Source organism: Urocitellus parryii, chromosome 7 (assembly GCF_045843805.1).
Source record: "Urocitellus parryii isolate mUroPar1 chromosome 7, mUroPar1.hap1, whole genome shotgun sequence".
In the NCBI taxonomy this organism is placed as follows: Eukaryota; Metazoa; Chordata; class Mammalia; order Rodentia; family Sciuridae; genus Urocitellus; species Urocitellus parryii.
The window spans coordinates 152,978,020-152,983,291 of record NC_135537.1 but is presented as its reverse complement, the minus strand read 5'-3'; the positions used below and the strand labels follow the sequence as shown (position 1 = coordinate 152,983,291).

The window sequence follows — 5,272 nt, the reverse complement described above, 5'->3', positions numbered from 1 at the left end:
ACCAGCACTTTATATTCAGAAATGTTGTTTGAGACTTTTTTTTTCCCTTCCTATTTTCACCCAGCTTAGGACAGTGAAATGTTAATTTGTTTTTTAAATCTATAAATTTAAAAAGAAAATATAATTTTGTTACTATATCCCAATCCAAATGAAGGTACATGCTTAGCAATAAGACAGAAAAAGGTTTTTTATTTTACTTTTAAAAAGTATGTCCCTGTGAGGAGCATGGTGATACACATCTCTAATCCACCACCTCTAGAAGCTTAGGCAAGAGGATTGCAAGTTTAAGGCCAGCCTTGACAATTTAGGGAGATCTTATTTCAAAATAAAAAACTGTTAAAGGGCTGGAATTATAGCTCAGCAGTAGAGCACCCCTGGCCTCAAACGCCAGTACTGCAGGGTGGGGTGGGGGAGTATGCCCCTGCTTTCTGAAATCCCCCTTTAAGACCTGTCTTGTTGGGTTTTGGAATTTTTTTGTAGTGCTGAGGATTGAACCCAGAGTCGTCTTGTGCATTTAAGGCAAGCACGCTACCAACTGAGCCATATCCCCAGCCCATTGTGTTTTTCAAAGTGTTCTTTCCTCAGCATCAGAATCAGGCAGACAGGTCGTTGAAATTACAGCTTCCTGAGCCCAACTCTGGATTTAATAAATCATTGTCTCTGGACTTGGGACATGGAAATCTCTTGGTATTAACAAGTACCCAGACATTTCTCCTGGGCATGGAAACCTGAAAGTTGTTGATGATCTGTGCCTCTTATATTCACCCTGAATATATATATATATATTTTTTAATGTGGTGCTGAGGATTGAACCCAGGGCCTCTCATGTGCTAGGCAAGCGCTCTACCGCTGAGGCGCAACCTCAGCACCCAGGGCTTTTGCCAGGAGAATACTGTACAAAAAAAATTAATTGAATGTCCTCAAAATTATTTTTCCTTTACTTTGCTAACATACTTCTTCACAGGCAAATAAATCATTCTTCTAAGAACTCTGAAAAACTTGTTTGCATCCTATTCAAATTTATGTATTTGCTACCATATAAAAATAGCCTCTGCTGGGGCCAGTGGTGCACACCTGTAATCCCAACTGCTCAGGAGGCTGAGGCAGGAGGATCATGAGTTCAAAACCAACCTCACCAAAAGTGAGGCACAAAACAACTCAGTGAGACCTTGTCTCTAAATAATTAAATACAGGGGCTGGGGTTGTGACTCAGAGGCAGAGCACAGTGCCTAGAGGCACTGGATTCGATTCTCAGCACCACATATCAAATAAAATAAAGGTTGATTGATATCTAAAAAAAATTGTAATAATTAAATACAAAATAGGGCTGGGGATGTAGCTCATTGGTCGAGTGCCCCTGAGTTCAATCTCCTTTACAAAAAAAAAACAAGGACAGGAGGTAGCTTAGTAGTAGAGTATTTGCCTAACATTAACATATGAAGCCCTGAGTTCAATCTTGAGGATGGGGAACTGTATTTTAAGATTCTGGGGAAAGAATTTTTAAAAGTCACCCTATTACAACCATGTTGCTGGTACTCAACCAAGGACATTTCCCCAGTCAGTAAAGATACCCTGAGCTAACTCCTTATTAAAGGAAGGTGCCAGTGCAGAATGCACTAAACAGGAGAGGAGCCATAATCTAGAAAATTTTCATCATGTGGGTTGTACTTCTGGGGGACTGACATAGAATGTTGAAAAGGATGAGCTGGGGAGAGTTCTGTTTTCCTTGTTCCTCTAAGATTATCCAGGTAAGAGAGCATCCTGATCAGAGGAATAGATTAGGCTACTTGAGAAACTGAAGAGCATTTGTTCTTATTCGAGTTCTGGGCTCTGCTGGCAGTCCTTGCAATTTGATCTGCTTGAATGACCGCTGCAGATAAATCGGCACTGTGCTCCATACATCTATTCTTTATAAGTTCAAAGCAGCCCAGCTGAGTCCTTGGCCCCGGCACTCTTCTGAGGGGGTGACTACTTCATATCAGAATCACAGTATTGAGGACACTTGTGGAAACTACCTGATTCTCCAACTGGCCTTTGGTATTTTCTTCCCTGTTTGAGCACAGCCCTGGTACCTACCACTTTATCAGCCTATGTTGATTGCTTTTGTTGTGTTGGGTCTATACCGTGATCATTGCCTACAGACAGAAATGTGAATTGAAGCATCTGATAAGTTAAAGATGTTCGCTTGTTTTTTAATAAAAGTTAACGTGCAACACTAGCGGGGCATGAGTGCACAGTTGTAATCCCAGCAACTCAGTAGGCTGAGACAGGAGGATTGCAAGTTCAAAGCCAGCCTCAGAAACTTAGCAAGACCCTGTCTCAAAAGGGCTGGGGATGCGGCTCAGTGGTAAGGCACCCCTGGGTTCAATCCCCAGTGCCCCCCAAAATTAAAAATAATAAATTTAAAAGTATGGTCTTGTGGGTTTGGGGAGGGGTTTGTTTGGGGTTTTTTTGGGGGGGTACTGGGAATTGATCTAAGGGGCACTCAACCACTGAGCGACATTCCCAGCCCTATTTTGTATTTTATTTAGAGAGGAGGGTCTCACTGAGTTCCTTAGCACCTCACTTTTGCTAAGGCTGACTTTGAACTCACTATCCTCCTGTATGAGCCTCCTGAGTTGCTAGGATTATAGGCGTGCGCCACTGCACCCGGCTTCTTATATTGTTGTTTTAATACTTTTTTTTTAGTTATAGATAAATGCAATACCTTATTTATTTTATGTGGTGCTAAGGATCGAACCCAGTGCCTTACACGTGCCAGGCAAGCCCCCCACCACTGAGCCACAACCCCAGCCCTTGTGTTGTTTTTGACACAGTAATGAGACAAATTAAGAAACTTTGAGTGCTTGCTTCAGCAGCACATATACTAAAATTGGAACGATACAGAGAAGATTAGCATGGCCCCTGTGCAAGGATGACACACAAATTCGTGAAGCGTTCCATATTTAAAAAAAAAAAGAAAAAGAAAAGAAAGAAACTTTGAATTCACTTCCAGAAAATAGTTCTTGGTCTACAGTAGGGCAAACTTGACAATGTGGCAAGTTGTAAGTCCTGTACTTTTGAGTGGAAGGAATATATGGTGTGGCTTTTGTAGTCTAGAGGCACCGAGTGTCCACGTGTACATTAGGAGAAACACATCCGCTTGTTAGTAGACAGGCCCCCAGCAGAGCAGGGCCATAAACAAATGGAGTGAAATGTGAGATGGTGAAGAACAGGTTGGACATCAAGCCCCCACGCTGACTGCCTCTGGGGCATTATCTTGGTTTTGTCCCTCTGTCAGGTGGAACCCGTGCCCTCCCTGGAGCTGCAGTCTCAGAGGCCCTCAGGCTCTGGGCAGGTGGTAGGTGCAGGGGGCTGTGGAAGCTAGAGAGCTCTGACCCCGGGAAGCAGGCCCCTGGGGAGAGAGCCTACTTTTGTAGAAATCAGACAGACTTTATATGAAATCCACTTACTGGTTGGCAACTCCCTGACCGCCTGTGGCCTCCCACAGGGTGCTGTGAGGGTTCTAATGTGGGCAGAGGGGCGCATCCTAGGGCCTGGCAGAGGGTTTCCTTCCACTTGAGTTTTCGTGAAGCTTTGGTTTATGATTGTGACCTCGCTCTCAAAGAACGTATGTCACAGATAACAGTTTTTTCATTTCATCAGGTCTTAGAGAAAAGAGTGTTTATGGTCCTACTTTATCCTGTCATTCTAACCCAGATCCTAGATGTCCTTTTTTTTCCTCTCTTTTCCATGTGTGTGTGTGTGTGTGTGTGTGTGTGTGTGTGAGAGAGAGAGAGAGAAAGAGAGAGAGAGAGAGAGAGAGAGAGAGAGAGAGAGAGAGAAAGACAGACACTGAACCCAGGGGCACTCCACCCCTGAGGTATATCCCTAACCTTTTTTATTTTTTATTGACTGTCTCACTAAGTTGCCCAGGCTGGCCTTGAACTCAGCAACCCTCCTGCCTCAAGCCTCCTGAGTCTCTGGATGACAGGTGTACATCACTACACCCGGCCACAGTCATCCATTTTTACAAAAATTCTTGAAGTAAAACTAACTGTTCACTTACATGCTTTAAAAAAAAAAAAAAAACGATACACGGATTTTCTTGAGGGATAATTTTACACATGAATTACATAGCTGTGATAACAGCTGAAATTCACAAGGAAAGCTTTCTTATTTACTAATTCCTAACAATTCCATGTTTGGACTTCTTCAATAGCTTCAGCAAACACTTGGGTATTTGTAAGGAGTGTTTACTTTTAGCCTGTGCCAACCTATATAATTCTGAGTTAGACATTACTAAACTCATTGTACAGAGCTAGAGGTTGATCCCCTGCCATCCTACCCACTGCTTTTTCTTATTTTATTTATTTATTTTTTATTTTTTCATGTACCAGGGATTGAACCCAGGGGTGCTTAAACACTGAGCCAAGATTCTGCTCTGTGTGTTACAAAACACGTACTCTGCAGAACAGAGCTCCAGTTCCCAGCTGAGGATGCTGCATTCAAAGGGCAGCCCTGAAAACAGCAAGCTATCATCTCCTATTGCATGCCTGCATGTATATCCTGACCAGTATCTCTGCCAGGTTGTTCTCAACCAAATCAACCAAATCCTCTGTCAACTGGTGGCATGTATACCATGGTATCACTCATTCCTTGAAGCTGATTGGACCAAGGGAGAACCATCCATTGATCATCAGCTAATCAGATTTTCCACTGGACTTCATCTTCTTGAAATACCTGTGTAGCCTTTAAATCTGTACTCTTTGTGAACTGTTTGCTTCCAAATCCACCAAAAGCACAGAAATTGCAAGTAAGATCTAGACATTTTTGTAGATATTTTGTCAATTGTCTATGGAATCTAATGGTTAACAAAAAAAACAGGTCATAATTTACAGGTCTTATCATTTTTCTAAAATATTAATACACAATTTTCTAAAAAATATTAATACACGATGTTTCAGAAAGCAAGACTAAAGCCAGGCAGTGGTGCACGCCTGTAATCCCAGCAGCTTGGGAAGCTGAGGCAGGAGGTTCGAGAGTTCAAAGCCAGCCTCAGCAAGAGAGAGGCCCTAAGCAACACAGGGAGACCCTGTCTCTAAATAAAATACAAAATAGGGCCAGAGATGTGGCTCAGTGGTCGAGTGCCCCTGAATTCAATTCTTGGTTCAAAAAAGAAAAAGAAGAAAGCAAGCAAGTAAGACCAAAGTCCTTCACCAGGGATAATTTGAGATGCACTGCTTTAAATAATATGTTCATTTCCGTTTGGAGAGGAGGGGACCCAGCTGCA

The 5,272-nt window shown here is 42.6% G+C and overlaps 1 non-coding gene across 1 annotated transcript; it reads left to right on the top strand.

The window, feature by feature from the left end:
• Positions 1-2,842: 2,842 nt before the first annotated feature.
• On the top strand, positions 2,843-2,949 carry LOC113196099 (U6 spliceosomal RNA). Its single transcript, XR_003302507.2, has one exon. It is a non-coding gene; the product is annotated as a U6 spliceosomal RNA (small nuclear RNA).
• Positions 2,950-5,272: the final 2,323 nt, after the last annotated feature.